This window comes from Protopterus annectens, chromosome 10.part0 (genome assembly GCF_019279795.1).
Source record: "Protopterus annectens isolate FY-2018-M chromosome 10.part0, PAN1.0, whole genome shotgun sequence".
NCBI classification, from domain to species: domain Eukaryota; kingdom Metazoa; phylum Chordata; order Ceratodontiformes; family Protopteridae; genus Protopterus; species Protopterus annectens.
In genome coordinates, this window is record NC_056744.1 from 134,563,397 (window position 1) to 134,586,741 (window position 23,345).

General features: G+C 37.1%; 1 long non-coding RNA gene across 3 annotated transcripts in view; it reads right to left on the bottom strand.

Annotated features, from left to right (window-relative positions):
* Positions 1 to 23,345, bottom strand: part of LOC122813003 — a 634,940-nt gene that overhangs the window by 469,492 nt on the left and 142,103 nt on the right. The gene's annotated exons all lie outside the window — the stretch shown is intronic.

Here is a 23,345-nt window from a genome sequence, read left to right on the forward strand (position 1 = left end):
TGCCATCTATACCTGGAGCTTTATTATTTTTACCCTCTTTTATTGTATCTGTAATTTCTTTGTAGGATATGGGTGCTTGCAGATCTAGTTTTACTTTTTCTGTTTTTTTTTATATTAGAACATTTTTCATCTAGATTTAATTGATCGATATGTATGTTTTCTTTTTGGAAATATTCCATATAGTGATTTCTATAGGCATCAAGAATATCATATATATCCAAGACATTTTTCCGTTTCTTTTCATGAAGATACTTTTAATGTTATTAGCTTTTGATTGTATTTTGATTCTTGTGGATAAATTATGTAGATATTTTGGAGAAGTGGCCAAGTTATTAATTTTTAGTTTTTCTGAAGCTAAACTAGTTTTATGTGTTAGAAATTCATTGTATTTATTGTTTAATACTTCTACTTTATTTTTCATCTCCAAATAATTTTGATTTTTTTTTCAGCTTTTACTGACAAAAGTTTGGATTGTAGGTCTAATAATTCAGAATCCCATACTCTGATTTTTTTTTATATCAAGTTAGGGTTTTACCATATATGTAAGCTTTTAATGAATTACATATCATTATTTTATTTATCTCTGTGGTGAAATTAATATCTAAGAACAACTGGAATTCAGATAATAACCAGGGTTTAAACTCTTTAATTTTAGTTATATATGCTGGAATTCTAGAGTTAAAGATTAGTGGTTTGTACCCATTTTGAAGTTTTAGTATCAATGAATTGTAGTCTGAAAAGGGGCAGGGAGTGATTGAGAAATTAATGATTTTAGAGTGTAAGTCATGGGCAGCAAATATTTTATCTATTCTAGTTTGGGCACCAAATCTGTGATCTTGATGGGAAAACAACACATATCTTCTTTAAATTTGAAAGTATTTACAATATGAAATGATTCTACCCACTTGTTTAAAGCTTTTGATGCAGCAGATGTATGCAGTGTCTTTTATTTGTAGTTTCAGAAATATCAAATATACAGTTAAAGTCTCCTCCTAATATTAAGTTGCCTTTATAATTATTTAAAATGAAATCCAAGTGTTTAACAATTCCTGTTCCAATGCCTGGGAACCAGTATAGATTGGCTAGGGTCCATATTCTATTATTATATTTAACTATTACTAATGCCATAAGGCCTGCTTTATCTTCATACTTATAAATGATTTCTGGGTTACTCACATTTGTTTTCTATAAAATTGTTATGTCTTTGTCTTCTAAGTGGATTGTGCCAATATCATATATTCCTTTGAAATTGTCACTTGTTTTGAAATGAGTTTCTTGAAGGAAGACAATTTCTGCTTTGTTCAGATTTAAATATTTCGGTAGATTTGATCTCTAGCTAGGATTGTTTAAGCCATTGGTATTTAAAGATAATAAAGTTAAATCCATCTTAGGTTACTTACACCATGTGTTTTTTGTTTTATTGTGACTATTAAACATTTTCCTCTGATAACTATAAAGTATATGTTTGAGCTTTTAATGGAAATTATCAGTTTTATACTTTGAGTGTTTGCTAAAGTAATGTTTTGGTCAGGCATACTAAAATGTTTTTTGAAATAAAAAATTTAAATTATAAATGTTAACAAACCTAAGATCCACACTAGCCATGGGATAAAAATCATTCCTTATCTGATGGATAAACCTAAGTCCATCACATTATCACTCATACCTTGACAATCCAGAACATCTCAGTTCCATAAATTGAATTATCATATGGAGAATATTTGTATTAGGAATAAGTAATATTTATATTATTTTGAACAGATATAGTACAATTGCAGATTAGACAGAATTCTAATACAATATAAATGTCTACTCATTGTATAAGCAATATTTACATGAAAGATAGATGACAAGCAATTCAATCATAGTAAAGTAGGATGTATAATATATAAAACCTTAGTAAAAGATTGTAGCACACAGTTACTTAACATATTCACCCTTATTGATGAAGTCTTTCAAAACTTCTTCTTCTTCTTCTTTTGGCTGCTCTCGTTAGGGGTCACCACAGCAGATCAACCGTTTCCATTTCTTCCTGTCCTCTGCATCTTGCTCTGTCACACCAACCACCTGCATGTCCTCTCTCACCACATCCATAAACCTTATCTTAGGCCTCATCTTAGGCCTTCCTCTTTTCCTGTTACCTGGTAACTTCGTTCTTAGCATCTTTTTCCCAATATACTCAGCATCCCTCCTCAGCACATGTCCAAACCAACGTAATCTTGCCTCTCTGACTTTGTCTCTAAACCTTCCAACCTGGGCTGACCCTCTAATATACTTATTCCTAATCCTGTCCATCCTTGTCACACCCAGTGCAAATTTTAACATCTTCAACTCTGCCACGTCAAGCTCTGACTCCTGCCTTTTTGTCAATGCCACTGTCTCCAATCCATATAACATAGCTGGTCTCACTACCCTCTTGTAGACCTTCCCTTTCACTCTTACTGGTACTCTTCTGTCACAAATCACTCCTGACACTCTTCTCCACCCACTCTATCCTGCCTGTACTCTCTTCTTCACCTCTCTTCCACACTCACCATTACTCTGAACTATTGATCCCAAGTATTTAAACTCATCCACCTTCGACACCTCTACTCCCTGCATCCTCACCATTCCTCTATCCTCCCTCTCATTAACACACACATATTCGGTCTAAGTCCTGCTGACCTTCATTCCTCTTTTCTCTAGAGCATATCTCCACCTCTCCAGGGTCTCCTCCACCTGTTCCCCACTCTCACTACAGATCACAATGTCATCTGCAAACATCATAGTCCACGGGGACTCCTGTCTCATCTCATCTGTCAACCTGTCCATCACCATTGCAAATAAGAAAGGGCTCAGAGCTGATCCTTGATGTAATCCCACCTCCACCTTAAAAGCATCCGTCACTCCCACTGCAGACCTCACCGCTGTCACACTACCCTCATACATATCCTGTACCACTCTTACATACTTCTCTAACACTCCCGACTTCCTCATACAATACCACAACTCCTCTCTAGGCACCCTGTCATATACTTTCTCTAAATCCACAAAGACACAATGCAACTCCTTCTGACCTTCTCTGTACTTTTCCATCAAAACTCTCAGAGCAAACATCGCATCTGTAGTGCTCTTTCCTGGCATGAAACCATACTGCTTATCACTAATCATCACCTCCCTTCTTAACCTAGCTTCCACAACTCTTTCACATAACTTCATGCTGTGACTGATCAATTTAATCCCTCTGTAGTTACTACAGCTCTGCACATCACCGTTATTCTTAAAAATAGGTACCAAAACCCTTCTTCTCCATTCCTCAGGCATCCTCTCACTTTCCAAGATTTCATTAAACAATCTAGTTAAAAACTCCACTGCCATTTCACCTAAACACCTCCATGCTTCCACAGGTATGTCATCTGGACCAACAGCCTTTCCGTTCTTCATCCTCTTCATAGCTATCCTTACTTCCTCCTTGCTAATCCACTGCACTTTATGATTATTCACTATATGCACATCATCCAACCTTCTCTCCCTCTCATTCTCTTCATCAGCCCCACAAAGTACTCTTTCCATCTGCTCAACACACTCTCCTCGCTTGTGAGTATGTTTCCCTCATTTTCCTTTATCAGCCTCACCTGCTGCACATCTTTACTAGCTCAGTCCCTCTGTCTAGCCAATCGGTACAGGTCCTTTTCTCCCTCCTTAGTGTCCAACCTTTTATACAACTCTTCATATGCCTTATCCTTAGCTTTTGCCACCTCTCTCTTTGCCATGCACCTCATCTCCTTAAACTCTTGTCTACTTTCTTCATTTCTCTGACAATCCCACTTCTTCTTTGCCAACCTCTCCTGTACTTCTTCATTCCACCACCAGGTCTCCTTGTCCTCCTTCCTCTTTCCAGATGTCACACCAATCACCTTTCTAGCCATCTCTCTTACTAGCTCTGCTGTAGTTACCCAGCTATTTGGTAACTCTTCACTGCCACCCAGTGCCTGTCTTAACTTATTACTTAATATAAATAGATGGTAATAATATTTATACCGAATGTTTATAATACAATGTATTTTACTGGATATATCAGAATTTGTATTTCATTGTTTGCCAGCATTTAAGTAATCATTTTGTTTGTTGCTAACTTACTTAAAGTATCAAGTTTGTTTTATGTGGACATTGATGAAAGTTACTGCATTTTAATTGTCAGTGCATCCCTCTTCCCCCATTTCCTACACATAAGGATTTTCATATCTGTCATTTCTTACTATAAAATGAGTGAAATTACAGGTTAAAAACAAGAAATTCACTTATTGTGATTAATGATTACAAGTTCCCTTTCCATAGTCATAAATTGCCATTTTATGGCATATACTGAAAACTTTTAGATTTAAATGGCAACATTCTATTTTGTATAATCAGCAAAGGTTAAACTGAGTGATTATTGTCAATTTAATACTATTTGTTCAGAATGTGATTGTTACATTATGTGACATTCCTAGTTCAGGCTTCTATTGTTTCCCTTGAACAACTTTGTCAGTTTGATGTCATGTATAAAACATTAGTTAGCTTGGTAACAGCTTAAGTATTATGTATGGTCAAGATGGGTTACAAAACCACAAAGTTAAAGCAATTATATGACTTGTTATGCACATTTACTTATATGAGAAAATCATCATGCTTCCCCTTGATGTTCAGTATAGTGTATGTCATTTATGACAAGTTAAAACCGTAGTGTTATTATACACAAGCCCATGTTATTAAAATGAGTGTCTATTGTCAATTTAATACTATTTGTTCAGAATATGATTGTTACATTCTGTGAAGCCGCGGTGGTGCAGCGGTAGCGTTGTTGCCTCACAGCAAGAGGTTCTCCTGTTCGATTCTTGGCTGGAGTGATTTCTGTTTTATTAAAGGTTAAAAAGGAAGTAGTTAGGAAAAGGAACACTGTTTTTGAACCTATATTGAGAAGTGAAGTTAAAGTGGTGAGTAGTATGGATTTGAACAACATGAATAAGGATATAGGGAAGAATAAAGCTTGCTTGATTCTTAACTATAATGAGAAGGCCACTGTCATTGCAGCATCGGTACGTGAAGTATGGAATCACTGTTTAGATAAGGACACAAAGGACATAATTGGGAAGGCACCTAGGATTGTGTTTAGTAAAGGTGTAAACTTAAAAGCAATTATGGAAAGGGTGCCTAGGGTCAGGAAATCAAATATGTCCAAGTGTGGTAGTTGCAGAGTTTGTAGATTTATTAGTGAGGGTACACACTTGGTTGTAAAAGGTTTTGATCGTACAATTGCGTGCCCAGGTCAGTGTAACTGTAACACAAAATGTTTAGTTTATGTGGCTTCTTGCGTTACATGTGACGCATTCTACGTTGGGATGACTACACGTAGGTTGCGAGATCGAATAAGTGAGCATGTACGCAGTATAAAGAGTAAAGATGCACATAATGCGTTGTTTATACACAGTTGTCATTGCAAGAACTTTAAAAAGTTCTTGTTTTTTGTTATTGACAGGGTATATGAGGATCAAGGGGGTGACATAACCAACAAGGTGGCCCTTTTAGAAGTTCAATGGCAGGTGAGATTAAATGCCATGAGGTGTCCTGGTATCAATGAATGTATATCCATCAAACCAGTGTTAAAACAAAAAGCAAGTTGTATTTAATTTAATGGGTGAGGGTATTGTATTATGTTGCACCTATTCTGTTTAACAGAGTCATCATTTTAAGGTCTCTAGGCTGAGATATATAGGTTCATAGGTTCATAGGTTCATACTAGGCTATCTGCCCAAGGGCATTTATAAGCCTAGCCCATAGTTATGTGGCTTTCGCCACCCCTTTAGTTTGAATAAAAACTATGCCTATCATTTTGCTGTGCCTCTGTCAAGCAGTGACGCTGAAGTAATCCCTGGGGTATATCTGCAATCTCCCATCCATTGGTCAAGATTCCTCTTGAACAAGACCAGAGAGGTGCTCTGCCTCACATGTACCGGGATTTTGTTCCACAGCATAGGGAGTCTCTGGGTGATGAATCTGTCCCTCCAGCATGTTCTATTTATAACCGTGTCAAGGTTTAAGTCTCCCGCCCTTGTGGTTCTGAGGGATCTAGATTTTTGAGGTGAAGCATATTCATCAAATCTGGGTTTGACATGGCCTTATATGTCAGGCACAGGTCACCTCTGAGCAAGCGGTATGAGACTGAATAGAGCTGGAGTTCTTTCAGTCGGGCAGCATAAGACATATTTTTGAGACCCTTTATCCTTTTGGTGAGGAACTTTGGGGCCTTTCAAGCTGCAGCAGGTGTCTGGTCAGATACATTCCGAACGGGCATTGTACTCAATCATAGGTCTAATAAGTGATGAGTACAGGGGACGATGACCTCCCTTGATCTAGATGTGAATCCCTTCATGATCAGGTGGGTGATATAGAAGGTTTTCCTAACTACTTTAGCAACATGAGTGTCAAGCGAAGGCTACTGTCAACCTGGGTCCCCAGATCTCTGATGACTTTTTCTGTGCTCAGTGGATTGCCACCTATATGGTAGCTAGGGTAGCCTTGTTTTTCCCAAAGGGTATGACTATGCATTTTTGGCGTTTAACTTCAGGCCATGGCTCTGGCACCAGTTATCCATTTCTGTGAGGCCCTTCTGGAGGATATCTGTGTCAGATGTGTTTTCGACTATGGCGCCCAGTTTGCAGTCATCTGCAAACTTTGTCAGCCATAACCCTCCTGTGTTTGCTTGTACTTGGAAAAGTAGATGCCGAACAAGAGTGGACCCAGGACTGAGCCCTGTGGGACACCACTTGTGACAGGCTTTGAGTCTGACATGGCTCCAGCAACTCTGACCCTGTGGGTTCTGTCACTTAGCCAGTTTGCAACCCATCTTGTGATGTATGGGTTTACATTCAAGCTGATGAGTTTTTCGATGATACCTGAGTGGGGTATTGTGTGAAGGCCTTTGCCAGGTCGAGGTAGGCTGTATGGACTGCCTTTCCCGCATCAATGGCCTTGGTGACTGTCTCAAAAAGTCAACCAAGTTTAAGAGGCAGGATCTGCCTTTGACAAAGCCAAACTGAGTTGGATCCAAAGTCTGCAAGTTCCCTATGTCTTTATTTATGAGTTCCATTATGATCCTCTCCATGGCTTTGCAGATAAGGCTTGTCAAGCTAATGGGGCGGTAATTTCCAGGGTCTGTGGAGGCACCGCCCTTATGAAGTGGGACCACAGTCGCCGTGCGCCACTCCTTGGAATGCGTATCCTGAGGTGAGGCTAAGATTAAACAGCTGTCCTAACTGTGGGTTTAATTCCTCATTGAGTTCATGAAGCACACAGCCGGGGACACCATCCGGTCCCATGGATGCTGTGTTTTTTGCCTTAGTGAGGGCAGTTCTCACCTGGGCGTTGGAAATGTATTTTACATTTATATTTTTGTAGTTTTTTCAATATATAAGTGTACATGTATAAGTTATAATATGTAGTTAATGGCTGTGATTTATTTTGTGTTCATTATTCCTTTTTTAGTATTTTTTTAGCTTTGTATTAGAATAGGTTTTGTATCTTTAATTGGGTTGAGGCAGTGCTTGGGCTCATTGGTGCATTTAAAATGTGATGTCATTGTTTAATAAGTTTTAATTATGGTATATATATGTTGATTGTGATGTTCTAACCGACTCTGAGGATGCCTTTTTAGGTGAAAGCGCTTAGTCGGTGAACGTGTCTGTGAATAAATTCTCTTGGTTTTTCATTGTTGGTCCTTGATTCAGGTTCCTGTTGTTGCCTTTTGTCATTTTTGCAATTTCGCTGTGCCCTTTTGTAGGGGTGCATTTGTTTGTTTGATTTCTGTGTGGAGTCTGCATGTCCTCCCCGCGGTCGAGTGGCCTTCAAAAGACATGTGTGAATGGGCATGCCTTCACTGAAGGTTGGGCATCGGGCTGGCAACTCTGCACCATAAAAATCTACTGCCAATCATTAGCGGACGGGAGTTCCGCTGTGGTGACCCCTAACCGGGAAAAGCCGAAGACAAACAACAACATGATTGTTGCATTCTGTGACATTTCAAGTTCAGGCTTCTATTGTTCTCTTGAACAAATTTGTTAGTTTGATGCCATGTATAAAACATTAATTACCTTGGTAACCACTTAAGTATTATATATGGTCAAGATAGATTACAAAAACCACAATTCAGGTTAAAGCAATTACATGACTTGTTATGCATATTTACTTATATAAGAAAATCATCATGCTTCCCCTTGATGTTCAATGTAGTGTATGTCATTTATGATAAGTTAAGACAGTAGTGCTGTTATACACAAACCCATGTTATTAAATCCTGTCTTTAATATCTAAATTCAGCAGACCGATATGATGATTATATATTTTATGTCTAGATTAACTAAAATCACAGATTACATAACTATTGTGTGTGTGTTTTTTTTTTTTTGGCAGTTGCTTAGTTATTTGAGACGCCACAAGCTGGAATGCTTATTCTTATTATTATCTCCTTCCAAGCATGTTTATACAGTCCACAGACTTTAAATTATGAGACCCTTTTGGTTTCTTATTTGTTATAAGTATGTTTATTATTTATTTATTGACGTTTGTTTACCAGAAAGTTCCACTGGACCAGAAAGAACCCATTTTCTGTGGAGACCTGGGGAGAAAAGCTCCATCCTTACATACACACATATCAATAATTCAAGCACAGGCAACAATAGCCATGCAGTTTGCCAGAATACCATTCACTAGTTCATGTGGTGTGTTTCCAGGCTGTTCTTAAAACATCCAAACCAATATCTGTTCCATTTTACCAGCCTGTTCCATGCAGTGGCCACTCTGCCAGTGAACCACTCAACACACCTTCGATTCCCACAGATATTTCCATGAAGGAAGTCTGATGACTCTCTTGCACTTCCCGGCAACCCACTTCCCGGCAACCCCAAACACCCCTAGAATCAGCTATCCCTATATGCCCAGCATGCTCACCTCCAAGTCCACTGCAAAGGGTACTGCTTAAGACCAAGTGCTCTTAGTCTTTCACAATAACTCAGACTTCCACTCTTATGCAAGTCCTTAATGTGGTTGGACCAAAATACATTTTAAATATAAAATTGTGCTTATTATTATTTTTATTTTATCATGAATCAACTTAATGTGCTAAATTAAGTGTTGGGAGATCATCACTATCTGTACATGTGGTAGATCATCACTATCTGTACATGTGGTTTAAAACAGCCCTTTTATTACATTTTTTTTAAACCAAAAACTTCATTGTCAAGAATTATCTCGGAGACTCCTCAGATCCATTAAGCATTATCGTCACTCTATCTCCATTACCATAGCAACCTAGGAGCATCCGTTTCTGTTAATGTGTCTGTGTACTGCATACCAGAGGCTCGCGATGCACATGAAGCAAAGCTTCACTTCACAGCAGCTTCAAGCCTAAATTCCCTCCCTTTCAGTGAGGCAACAGCCATGAAAAGGACGGGGAGCAAACAGATCAAAAAAAAAAAAAACCTCCCAACAAGCCACCACAACAAGTGATAACGCATTCTTCCAGCCTTCCCACCTCTCACTCAGCAGATGTATAAACAAACTATTCTCTGCTAAAATATCCCAAATCACAGTTTTATCCACCCCCTTCCCCTGGATCCATGCTTAAACACCAAATGTCTCTTCCTAATACACAAGCATCAGTAAACCTCAATAAGTTGCAAACCACAGCTTCCTGGTGATGAAAACGGCAACATACAACAGCTAACAGACACAGCTGCATCCACACACACCATGACAGGCTTAATAAAACAGCACTCAAAGCTATGATACCTGCCATAATTGATAATAACTATGTTTAGACAGAATAATAATGACATTTGTGCTAGCTGCCAGACATGGCTGCATCCATGCACACCATATCAGGATTGATCAAACAGCACTCGTAGCTGTGATACCTGCCATAATTGATATTAACTATATTTAGACAGAATAATGATGACATTTGTACTAGGAGCTTGTTACTATTATTTAAACAGTATATACATGACATTTCTAAATACTTTAACTGAAAAAGGCATTAGTCTCCATGACAGCATTTTCTTTCAAAACACTCTGCTGTTACTGCTATTATATACGATGTTAATTTGTTACATTTGAATCTGTACTCTGATGAATGGTACCTTGTTGAAATAAAAAGTAAAATCACTGAAAAATGAACAAGACAAGTATTCATTGAGTTCAAATAGGGGAATAGAAACTTCTATGTTTGTATTATATGTTGCTTTGTTTGGCTTATATATAATGTAAATAGTAACCCAGCTTGACCTGCCTTTGTATGTGAAGAATTATTAGACTCTGAACATTCTGAATAAATCAACAGTAAACCCTCCTTTTTTAAATAAAAACAGATGACAAGTGATGTACCATATCAGTTGATACTTTGAGAGATGTAAGAGTTATATTTTTGGGACAGGTATCTTGGAATCAGTTTTTTGTTTCTTCTTTCTGGCATCAGTCCAAGGATTTGTTTCTTTTATTCTTTTCAGAGTAGGGGCCATCCATTCCATTTCTTCTGGGATAGACACTATGTTGTCGTTTTTGATGAATATAGTAGCTTCTTCCAAGTCATTAAAGGTTCTCATCATATTTGGCAAAAAGTATTTTATCTCAGCTGGAAAGCCAGCTGTGCTTTAATATTATTTTGTTTCAACAGTTTTATTGTTGGTCAGACTTTTTTCCTTTGTTCTAGTATTCTGGAAGAATAATCATTGTCAAACCTTATCAGGCTTTGATTGTATTTTAAGAGAGATTTTCTCCAAGCAGATTTTAATATTAGTTCCTTGTCCAGAAATTAAAGAAATTGTATAACTATGGATCTAGGTAGAGTATTTATTGAGTTAGAATCAGGTTTCTTCAGTGCTCTAGGAGTCCTTTCAATTCCAAATGAAAGTCTCTCTTTCAAGCCTAAAAATTCAGGAATCCAATTCATTCAGAATGAAATAATATATTTTCCTTCAGTGTTTTAAGGCAGACCAAAGATCCTTATGTTGTTTCTCCTTTCCCTGTTTTTTAAGTCATCTATTTTGTTAAGCAGCCTTGTATTCTGTTTAAGCAGAAATTCTTTTTGGAATTATTCCTCTTTAAGTCTCCCTTCAATGTCATTTAGAGAAGTCTCTATATTTGTTATGTTTGTATGGTGTTGCTGTAATAGTTCCTTAAGAGTATCAGTCTGTTTTTGAGAATTTAATTTGAGGTTTTCTAAGTAATTTTTAAAGTCATCCATCTTCAAAGATAGTTCCTGTAAGGTGGATGTCATTAATTGCAGTTCTTTTTTCAAAGCAGCATTTGGATGAGAATTCCTTGAGTTGTTCATATTCAGTGACTCAATATATCTCCAAGTTACTTGACAGGAAAATTTTTGTACATCTCCACCAAAATTGATATTTACGTAGTTTAGTACTTTATCTATAGATTTCTGATGTTTTAAATTTGAAAATAATAACATTTTCCTATATTATTATACTAGTTTATGGAGCTCTCAGAATTCACTTCTCTCAGTTGGCCATCTAGGCTCTGCCCCCCCCCCCCATTTTTCTAAATATTTCAATTACCAAGCCGCGGTGGTACAGCGGTAGCTTTGTTACCTCACAGCAAGAGGTTCTCCCGTTCGATTCTTGGCGTGGCTTGGGAGTGCCTTCTGTGTGGAGTCTGCATGTCCTCCCTGCAGTTGGGTAGCGTTCGGAAGACATGCGTGCGTAAATGGGCGTGCCTTCATTGAAGTTTGGGCATCGAGCTGGCACCTCGGCGTTTCGTAAAAATCTACTGCCCATCATTAACGGACCGGAGTTCCGCTGTGGCGACCCCTTACTGGGAAAAAGCCGAAATACAAACAGCATTTCAATAACCAAGTAACACAGACATAACTCCTTAGCCTCATATGAAAGTTGTCAGCTAGATAAATAAAATGTTGCTGGCAGTATGTGTGTAACTTAAGTGGTTGCTGAGACATTGTAAAGTTGTTTACAAAATATTACTAATGTAATAGTTACTGTGTTTACTGTGAGTTATAAAATTCGGATTAAGACCTAGAACCTAAAGAATACTACCACTGTAAAAAGAGTTTGTGCTGAAGAGTTTCACATTTACACTTCTTTAGTAACCCCTATAATCTCAGAGATATGAACATTTGTTTGAAATTTGAGGACATAATTAGATCATGTCAAAAGGCTTAGGCTCCACCCATTGGAAGTTATAGTGCAAACTTCCTGACCTCTACTGGAGTGAATGTTATATAACCAAATCAAGTCATCACAGAATCCTCACACTTTCCCACCTGTTTGCACGTCTCATGTGAATAACATGTCGGATAAAACATACGTATATCTCATTTACTGTCTGTGTACTAACATTTCAGTGTGACTTTATGCATGAATGCAAAACAATGCTGTATATTAATACTGATTTTTTTTTAGATATGAACGAGTTTAGCATGCTATGAATACTGTATAATGAACTCAACGTGGTAATGAACTGTGAAACAGCTCAGTGTTAGTTAGTATATTTTTATAGTTAAGTTCATGATAATTGCCTGTGAAAAAGAATGCAATGTGCAATTTTTCTCCCTAGGACTCTACGGAAATGGGAATTTCCTGGTAATCAAAGACTAATCAGTAAATAAATTCCATAGCAAACTCTAGATAGGTTGTGGTACAGCATGACCACCAAGAGCAGCATTTGAATAAGTTTACTAAGTTCATTCAAAAAGGATTTATTTTTTGAGAAATTTAAATTGGTACACATTTACCTGATGATATATTTAATTGCCATGCATACTGATTTTGTTTTAATGTGTTCCTGGGTCTTACAGATGAGTCTAATCTGACTGATGGGCAAATAGTTTCTGAGGGTGGTAATAGGGTCACCTTTATGAAGTGATATGACCAGTGCTGTATGTTGTACTTCCAAGACTGAGTCTGTAGCCAGTCTCAGATTAAATAGCTTATGGACATGTTCTGCTTAAAAAGAGTCCATTGTGTCATCTGGCCCCATGGAGACTGTGGTCTTAGTCTTGGACAGCACATTCAGTACATGTTCTATAGTGGTCATGGCAGGGGTTTGAGAGATTTGGTGGTCTTAGGGCTTTGGGGAGTCTTCTCAGAAGTAAATTTTGCACTAAATTTGTCTGCTAGTTTATGATCATAGCCCACCTGGTCTGAGAAGGCTTTGCCATTTAGTATGAATTCTGTCTATTGTTGAATGTTGTTTCTTAGTTTCTAACATAACTAAAGAATGATTTGTAATTTTCATTGGCTTCAGATTCTAATCCGAGTCCATGGGCTGTCTTAGTAAATCTAATAGTTCCTAAAGTCTTAGTCAAATTCTTCATATTTTCCTTGATTTGGTGGTCATTAAATCTATTGTATCCTTTAATGAGCCTTTTCCTTTTATTGTAAATTTTATTGATGGTGGTGGACCACCAGGGTAGTTTGCTTTTAAATTTTCCATTGCATTTGGATCTAGACAAGACTGCCAATTCTGTGCATTTATTTGTGTTGGTATAAAAGTCCTGCGCATTTATATATCTGCTGCGGCAATGCCTGGGGCAATGTTGTAACTAGTGAATTCCGAAACTTCATCATAAAATTTAAGAAGCTCTCTGCACTTGAAATCTTTGAATTCCAATAGTTTGATTTCAGGGCATTTAGGTAGTTTAAGGGTAAAGGTTACTTGCTTGTAGTCTGATTTAATCAGAGAGGGAGTCAGTCGTGGAGCTGTGTATGATGCCACTACATTTTTAAGTACAGGTCATGAATATTTTATCATCTAGTTGAGAGAGCAGCAATCTGGTCCATTGAATTTTTATTTGTTAGATCTAAAAAACCTCTGTGCCTATCTTACATTGATGGTGGAAGGCACTCCAGTCTACTGATGGATAGTTAAGTTCTCCCAGAATGATGGAGTTCTTATTTATGGGAGTTTATCCATAGTGTTTAGAAACCTGACATAAATGTCCAGGATCACTGAAGGTGTTTAGTAACAGGATATGGATTTCCAAATGCAGAAATGCCTTAGGGTTGGGTAGGGTGTTGTTTAGACTTCTGGCATTGAATAAATTTACCTCAATTTGATCCAGTTTTGATTGTGATATGTTTGCTATACTGGGATGTTCGTTAACTGAACTTGGTCTTAAAAAATCAGTATGGGTGCAGCAAGCCAGTATGCAAACGTCTTTGAATGAGATGTGCAGACCCTCCCTTACAAAATAAGTAGGAATGTCAAACATCTTGTTCTATACTGACACACAGAGTGGATCCCCAGAGAATGCCGCTAGTCATTTAGCCAGTTGTTGAAGCCAATCATCTTTTCTTTACACCCCCACATCATCGGTGGAGACAAGAGGATTCCACTCAATTTCAGGACCTGGGCTGCAATTATGATATGCATAGAGAGCACAGACATGTCTCTCTGTATTTGTGTCAGGGTCAGTCACCCCCATAAGAACAACTACCATGTCACAGTTATATATTTCTGATGCGAGGGTCCTAAGGGCCCTTGAGATGTCTGAGATGCTGGCATCTCAAATACAACTCACGGTCACCCTGTCTTTGTTCAACCTAATGAGTGGGGAATTTATGTGTCTTACTATCACTAATCACTTTTAAGCATTTTTATTCATGTAGTGGTCTGGTGTATGGGAACCGAGGCTCTTTGTTTCATGGTGACTCGTTGTTAAAGGTGAAATACGTGATTTTGAATTTTGCTAAGATATAATCTTTATAGATCTGAAAGATTTATGTAAGGATTTCTTTACAGTGTCAGCATATGTCATTATATTGTAAGTCAGGGTTGGGTTCATAGAACGTACTGAGTTAGTGCAATGTTCACAGTCTTTTTTTTTTTTTTTTTTTTTGTCAGGGTGAGGTCTTCACATCTCTTAAATATCCTCGCCTCTCACAAACAGTAATTTGTCTTTAGTAAGAGCTTCAAAATCAGTAAACTAACAACTATAATATAAAATTAAGTTATTTGTGAGCATCAGGCAGCTGTTACACTGCTTTTGGATGCCTGAAGCTATGAGGCTGGTAAAAGAAGGATGACACAATGGCGACCTTCCACTTTATCCAGTGTGAAGTAAAACTTGATTTGATTTACAGAGAGTTGCATAGCTTAAATAAAATAATAATAAAATAAAGATTATAGGTTCAATGAGATAAGAATCAGTTATGGGGTGGGTAGTTTATTTATGTATGAATGCCCATTCTGGTAAGTTATCTTGGACTACTAAACAGTTAGGCCATGAATGATTAAATTAGCCTAATGCATTATGAGCACAGGTGTGCATATCTTTCTTTCATAATATGGTGGTTTGTTTACTGATTTTGAAGCAATTCCACTGCTCTCTGCAGTCCACAGATTGTCAAAAGTGCAGACTACCTATTAATAACCCACTCTATTGCTATTTATTTACTCTATAGGATGGTCCTTCTCTTTTGGGGCAAGAGAGCTGTCTTCTTGAGATGGCCCCTCTTTCTGTGGTAGAGAATTGTCTTCTGACTTTTTAGTTTAGAGAGGTCACTGACAATGAAGAGAGATGGTATTTTAGGAAATAAATGCCTTATCATACAACATAGTCATGAGCTATCTGTTGTCTGCTATGACACAGACTTCCATGTATATAAATGATATATTACCCATGTGCCGAGACAGCATGTTGTGCATATGCCTACTGCTGGCCTATGGCAAAGATTTAACTGGTGATGGTCTTTCCTGATCCTCCAATTTAACTGGTTAAATCTAAAATCACTGACCTTATCATCATCGTCATCATCAACCTCATTATTCCCATTTTCTTCATGGGGCATCAGGGTATCATGTCAACTGTCACAATCTCTCTCTTTTCAATGCCACTCTGATACTTTCTTTGATACTCGTGCCTGACTGTCACAGATCTTCTCTCACACAATCCACCTACGTCTTTACTGGACACTCTCATTTCCTCTTGCCTTCTTTCTGTCTCATTTAACAAACAGATGCATTTTTTAGTGGAGTTGAAAATACTACAGGCTAAAATCCATGACAGTTATTGCACAGGATTAAGAATCTGAGCTTATGAAGAAGCTAGTCCTGTACCCAAGGTACAGGGTTTGAATTTTTCCACCTCAACTTGTTTTGATGTGGGACTTTAGACAAGTCACTTAACAAAATATGTTACTCCTCAGAAGGGACACTTGCATCCAGCAGGCTTACTCAGTTGCTAAATATTAGAATTATGACTACTTTATCATAGTCAAATTGTGCATTAGCAAGGACTGCCTATGGTCCAGTCATGCTCACACAGAATTAGCACCCACTTAAAAAGCAACCTGCAGTATTAATAGCAACCTGTAGCCAACTAACCCCCCCCAGAAAGAAACACATGGCTGTTTATTGTATAAAACATTTGTTTAATTTATAAAAGCATTTATCATAAGCTCTGGTATTACAACTACTATTGAAAGAACTATAAATAACCACCTGCTATGTTAGAAAAAGTGTATCTTAACATATAGCCCCCCATTAAAACCCCTTATCATAGGTTAATGTTGTGTAATGCACAGCAGAAAACTTCCATTGTAAGCAATATCAGAAGTCACTTGCAAGTACAAAGCACATATTTCAGTATTACTGTAAGACTGAAAGGAAAAGAAAAGAAAATATAAAAACATGGCAGTAATAATAGCCTTTGTAGTTGCTGGAAGAAGCTGTAACTGACACACAATAACAGCTCTTCACTAGCATTTTACATTGTGATAATATGTATAGTTTGTCATTTGTAGTTCTTATCAGCATTTGCAAAGTCATGCATCAGTATATTTTTTTTATTTACATTTGATTTTATATGTATTCCTTCAGTACTTCTTTTCTGTTACAAGTCCTGACAAAGAAAGGATTAATGAAATGATATAGTAGTTCTTATCAGCATTTGCAAAGTCATGCATCAGTATATTTTTTTATTTACATTTGATTTTATATGTATTCCTTCAGTACTTCTTTTCTGTTACAAGTCCTGACAAAGAAAGGATTAATGGAATGATATAGTTTGGAATGACAAATTTTGCTGTCAAAGCCAGTGTTTATCATTCCAGTCCCATGCACCACACAGAGTAGCCATAATCTTAACAACCTCCTCTCAGTTAACAAACACATACAAATATACACTCATGAAATGTTATCATGTTACGCATTATATTAAATGTTATACCACCTGCGTGAGTGTGATACGCTTTGATTGTTTTGGCTAAAAAAGGGGGGGGGGGTGAAGGTAACTAGGTGCACTTCTAAACTAAAAAGTCCCAACTCTGTGGAATAAAGGTGTACAGACCTGTCACCTGAGTGTAACTGAGATGGTTCAAGTTAGACTCTTGGCTCAGGTGTCATGGTTCCATTAGATCAGTTGATGGGAAGGACAAAAGTGAAAATCTAATGCCAGCTCACCTACCCTGAGATGAGGGAATGAATGGCTGCTTTACTACATGTAAGTGGAGGTGCTAATGGTAACTTGGACATATCTTACAAAGCCAAAACTCCTACCTTAACGAACATATTTTACAAAGCCAAAACTCCCACACATTTCCTAAATTAATTCCTCATTCCTTAACTGTGAAACTAAACTCTCCCTCCCTAAACCTAAAATTCCCAATCACTCCCTAAACCTAAAACTCCAGTTCCCCCCAAACCTAAATTCCATGAATCCTAAACTGTTTTCCCATTTCCTAACCCTAAATCTCCCTTCTCACTCCCTAAACCTAAAATCACCCTCCTGCTCCCTAACCACTCCTGCTCCCTAACCCTAAAGTCCTCCTCCCATCCCTCCATGTGGTTGCTGCACTTACCCCACTCAAACTGGAATAATTTGTTCAGGTAAGTTGCAGAAGCTGCTTACATGAACTAATATTTGAGGTCAAGGTTAAGCAGCAGCCTGCTTGAGCTACAGGGTGGTTGAATCTCTGGCTTTGATACAGTGGTCTTCGAGTGTTTGGAACTTGAGTCCCACAAATACTCATGTACACACACACACACACACACACACACACACACACACACACACACACACACACACACACACACACACACACAGGTGCAGTAAGGAGACATTTAAAAATTCATAGGAAATGTCACCATTCATGATGTAACTAAAAGAGATGGCTATATTTTTTGTTTGTTTGCTTGTTTTTATACTAGTATTACAAAAGAACTTAGAGAGTTTTGCATTCACATAGCTCTTAAGTGAATATATTTAAACTGATCAGTATTGTTCCTATGCTCATAGGTCAGTACTTAGGCCATTGATTCAGGGGACCATTTGTAGTCTAGCCACACAAACCTGCACTGAAATTAACAAGACATTGAATATTAGTACACCCAATAAATGAAGTACTTATTACTAGTTTTGACCCATTTCTGTAATGGCTTGAGAGGGGGCCAGACTCTGGATGTACTTAAGATGGCACATCCATCCGTCCATGCTATGCTTGAAAAGGGTCAGGGAGGTGTTATGTTTTACATTCAATAGGAGTGAGTTCTATAAAAGAAATATTCTCTGTGCTAGATATCTACCACAACATGCAGGTCCTGTTTATGTTATGATGGAAGTTTATATCTCTTGAGCAGGTGATTAGGTTTTAGTAGTGTTGCAGATGTCTAGAAGGTTGCATAGGACAAGATCTTTCAAAGCTCTGCAGGTAATCCAGCAGTTCTCGTTCAGCATTTAATAGGAAATAGAAAAGAGTGAGAGTGCTTTGAGGTGATCAGAGCAGCTCTAGGACATGTCCTTAATTGTTTTAGTAAGGAAATGCTGCGCTCTATATATACCAAAGGTGGAGGGCATTATACTCAATTATTGGCTTGATAAGGCAGGAGTAAAGGGGGATGATAACTATAGTGGATTGGGAAGATATACACTTGGTGATTAATCTGGCTATATAAAAGGATTTCCTAACAATAGTGGTCACATGGTAGTCAAAGGATAGTTCACGGTCTTTGAAAAAGCCCAGGTCTCTCATGACTGAGTCAATTTTTAGAGGGTCTCACATATTTGATATGAGCAGCGGTGTCCAGATTTCCCAAAGGACATGATCCTGAATTTCTTGGCCCTCTAATTTGTGGGAATGTTCTATCACCACTACTTAGCACAAATTAGGCCCTTGTGGAGAATCTGGAGGGCAGCAGGGATATAATAGTCCAAGATAGTAATCCTCAGAAAACATCAGCCAGAAGTCCTTGTGTTGGCCTTAATGTCATAGAAATAGATACCAAAGAGGAGTGGTCCCAAGATCAATCCCCGGGGGGGGGGGTCACTGCTGGAACGTACCATTGTAGATTAGAGCAAACTTCCAACATTAAAAGACTGGGTTATGTCAGTGAGTCAGCTTGCTATCCAGCAGGCAACATAGGAGTTTACATTTAACTTGATTATGTTATCAATGATGACAGAATGTGGAAGGAATGTTATGAAAGGCTTTGGCCAACTTTAGGTGTGTATTGTGAATTGATTTGCCCGAGTCTAATACCTCCATGACCTTTCAAGAAAGCCCACCAGATTTAAGAGATAGGATCTGCCTTTAACAAATCCACACTGGTTTGGGGCCAAAGTTTGAGGACTACCTATGCTCTTGTTAGTAAATTCCTTAATGATGTGCTGCATTGCCATACAGATAAGGCTTGTGAGGCTTATGGGTCTAGAGTTGCCCAGATCAGTAGCGGTAAGACTTCAGCAGTTCTTCATACCTCTAGCATAAAATCAGCAGAGAGGTTGAAATTGAATAGATGTAATAACAAGTCTGCCAGACAGCATTTCGCATGAAGAAGAAGACAGCCTGGCACACAAAACCACTGTTCATAACCTTGGATTAAGTACTTAGGACATGCTCGGTGGTGAGCAGGGGGTGTTGTTATATGAATCTGTTCTCAAAGATGACAGTGCTTCTCCAGTTCCTTCATAGAGTTATAAAGAAAAGTGACAAGTAATTGCTATTTTACTTACTTATCTGTGAAATAACTTACCATACAATGACTGCAGCATAAGTGTTTAACTTTATTTTTTCTTTCCATAATTTCAAAATTATACACTGTGTGTTTTATGTAGTTAAAAGTTACGTTTCCTTTCTAAAATACACATAAAATAAACACATCTTAGAATTGCCTACACCTACTACACTGTGATACATCTTGGAAAAAAACTAAAATCCTGTTCACAGCTCAAGAAACAAGGAGAGACTGGGATTTTGGATACAGGCTTTTAAGGAGAATAACAATAACCATATAGAATATTATATTCATAAAGTAGTAGAGAGTATTCTAAGAATTAAACCGACACATGAATGGAGAAAAAGAAATTCTGCCAATAGGGATGCCTGCAATTAGGGATATTGACAATAGGCAATAGGGGGCTGGAATTTATTGCAGAAAATTGGCAAAGGAACCAAGGTATTGGGAGCAAATAACTAGAGAGGGAAAGATGATAGAATGGAAAGATGGCAAGGAATTATTTGGACTGTAGGTTAGAGATTGCCTTCCTTATCAGGGATTGATATCAGAGTATAGGAAAAAGAAAGAAATGGGGGGGGGTCCTAAATGAAAGACCAGCACTGGTAGAGTTAATAGAATTTAGAATAGAAGCTGCCATTAAAAAAGGAATAATTAGTACAGCATATAAAATATCGCATGATAACAGGTTAGAAAAGATTGGGAAGAGAGACTGGATAAGCAGTTCACAAAGAAACAATGGGAAGATACATGTAGGTCTCCCAAATATGCAACAAAATCTAGAAAATTTAGGATTTTTTGTCTGGAAATGTTTACATGGATATTTTTATACCCCAAATAGACTCCATTTTATTTTTGCTCAGGTAGACAGTAAATGTTGGAGGTGTAAAGGGGAAGAAAGAGGGAATTGGAAACATATTTTCTGGAAGTGTGGTGATTTGTCAGACTTTGAGTTTCCCTGTGGGATGCACTGTCAGAGATGCTAGGTGGGGGGGGGGGCGTGGCCAAGGATGAACACAGGATAGCAGCAGATTTCTTCAGCTCCACCAATTTCATTACATTGACAGGAATTAATTACTTAAAAAATTAATTCTTGAAGTAATTTTCTTTCTAAATATGTTTGTTTTATATAGTTCTTGAACTATATCTAAAAAAGAAAGGAAATCTTAATAATATTCCTGTCAGAAATTACTTTGGAAATTTTCCTGTCAGTTTATCAGTCTGAAATGAGTTCCAGTAAGACAAATTCTCAAGACTCCAGCATCAAGAAAGAACTTCAGTCTCTGATAATTATAGTCCAGCAACTTACTGCTAGGATGGATAAAATGGATACTAAAATAGACACTTTCATAGAAAAAACTACAAAACAAATAGACTTGTTACATATGGACCTGCAACAACAGAAGATCCAGATGACAGGCATAGAAGAAGCTGTGAATGACATGGAAAATAAAATACAAGAACAGGAAATCAACATTGAGTTTCTGCTGAAACAAAATACACATTTACAAACAAAGCTGGATGACCTGGAAAATAGATCTAGGCACAATAACATTAGGATTTTTGGACTGCCAGAAAATATTGAAGGTAACAATATTACTTCTTTTTTAACAACATGGCTCCCTAAAACTTTAGATTTACCAGAAGCATTTGGTATCGAAAGAGCACATAGATCTATAGCTAATACTAACTCTAACAAAAACTATCCTAGATCAGTTATAGTTAGATTTCTATCATCTTTTGATAAAGAGATGGTTCTTAAATCTGCTTGGGCTAAAGCTCCTGTTAAGTTTAATGAGACAACTGTGCGTTTTGACAATGACTATTCTTCCATGGTAATTGCTAAAAGAAAAGTTTTTCTGCCACTAATAAGGGAGCTTAAAAAAGCACAGTTTAAAACATACCTTCTGTTTCCTGCCAAGCTTAAAATCTTCCTTCCTGATGGTCCTAAGGTCTTCGATGATTTAGACTCTGCTTTACTGTTTGTCAAAGAAAAAGGATTTTGGATAAAATAGAAGAAATGGAATGGGCTAGTTCTTCATTAAAGAGATTGGCAACTGAAGCTTCCTGGAAGACTTCAGAGAAGAAGAAGAGACTAAAAAACAAATGATTTGTTATATGTTTTTTCTCTCTCATCATTTTAGTTCATTATTAATCTTTTGAATATAGTTCCTGCATTTCCAGAAAGCCACAAATATTTTGGAAAAGATTTAATCAAAGTTATTCTCCATGTGCAAAGAAATGTTTTGTTTCATAACCAGTCAAAATGCCTGAGGATCTAATGGCAGGCTGTGACTCGATTTGTTTTTCTTTCTGAAAAAAGTAAGGTTAGTAATTTGATACAATTTTATCTTTACCTTTTTTTTCCTTCTTCTTTTATTATTTTCTTTGTTTAAACAATGACATTCTATTTAGATTATGTAGTGGGTAAAGGGTGGGGAGGGCAGGAGAGAACAGTAATGAAAATATCATTAATAGAATAATAACATATTTATTTCTTGTAAAAGTTTATAAGTTCTTCAAATGCTATTTCTAATTATACTTTCTTGATTATACTGCTTATGCTTGTTTGTAAATAATCTGTCATGCTTTAACTAATAATAATCAGAACTAAATAAGAGTAAATAATATGTTTTATTTTTAACTCTATTAATATAAACAGTAAGTAACATTCCATTGTATATACTTCTTACAGCTTTCTCTTACATTTTTTATTTCTGCCTCACTCCCTTTTATTTTCTACTCTCTTTTCTTTTCTTTATTAATATATAGAAATGCTTTTGACTGTGTGGGCACAGTGAATAATAGGATTTGTATGAAAATTGAGTTGGGAGAAGAATGCTGAGTTTTATTACTTGTTGGTAATTTTGAGTTTAATTTCACTTGCATAGAGGCTGTGATGATCTGTGGAATACATTGTGGAGGTTATGTCATGTTTAGATGCATTTACACTGCTAAATGAATGTTTGTCACTAGTTTTAATATGTTTCCGCCAAAATGTTAAGAGAGACAATCTGGGATGTGGGCTGTCTTATGCACAATGTCCTTGAGTTACCTCAGAATCTTCAAATCACAGAATTCTCACAGAGAAACTGAAAGCAGTTAGTATAAACATTGACAAGGTTATCACACTGACACACCACAGATTCAGGAAAAATACTCTGTTCATAAAATATGTCAGTTATAATGAGTTTAAATGATGTAGTTTCTTGTAGTAAGTAAATGTCTTATTTTAGAAGGCATAAAAAATGAAACATTTATTTAAATGTTTTTGAAAATCTACTTAACAGCAGCATAATAATCTGTGTTAAAATTTGTGTTCCAAACATATACTTTACTATAACTCA